The sequence below is a fragment of the Myotis davidii genome, unplaced genomic scaffold (genome assembly GCF_000327345.1).
Source record: "Myotis davidii unplaced genomic scaffold, ASM32734v1 scaffold478, whole genome shotgun sequence".
Taxonomy (NCBI): Eukaryota; Metazoa; Chordata; class Mammalia; order Chiroptera; family Vespertilionidae; genus Myotis; species Myotis davidii.
Window position 1 is genome coordinate 221,505 of NW_006289570.1, and position 730 is coordinate 222,234.

The window sequence follows — 730 nt, forward strand, 5'->3', positions numbered from 1 at the left end:
CGGCGAGGACTGGCTCCAGGTACCGCCATGCAAGGTCGGCTTTGCTCCCTCCTCCCGGGAAGTGCCCGGCACCGCATTTCCAGGGCGGAGACCCGTGCACCGGGCTGGCCTTATTCTGCTCTATTTTTATTTATTTATTTTTCCTTCCTGGGAATCCCTGAATGACTTTTAGGGCGGATCTGAGAGTCTTTGGTGGGTTTCTGTGTACGTTTCAGGCTTTGAGAAATTTAGGAAAGATTTCTTTTTTAAAAAGGCTGTTTTTTAAGGCAGCGGTGGGTGGGGGGTTGGATTGGCTGGCCGAGAAGGGCAGGTGGCGTTTCTGAAGGCATTTCCAGGGCGGGAGCCATGCGGGCATTCCTCCTTTTGCAAGTGGGAACTGGGCTCCCCCGGAGAAACCGGCACGGCACCTCCAGCTGTCCTTTCTTGCTTTTTATTTTCAAAGTGATCAGAACTGCGTGCGGTTGAAAATATTAGCCGGGGAAAAGGAATCAGGTTTTTCTGATGTCTATTGTGCGAGTCCACATTTCCCAAGTCTTGACATTTAGATTCTCGAGTCTTCCTCTGCCCTTCCCCCATTCATTCGAAAGAACCTGGAATTTCATTCCATTCTCTTCCTTCGCTTCCTAAACCCTGTGGAATTGCCCTGGAAAAGTGACCCGGGATGCCCAGGAATTCTCTAGTACTTTTTTTTTTCTTCCTGATTCTTCTTTCCTTCTTTCTTTCTTTTCTT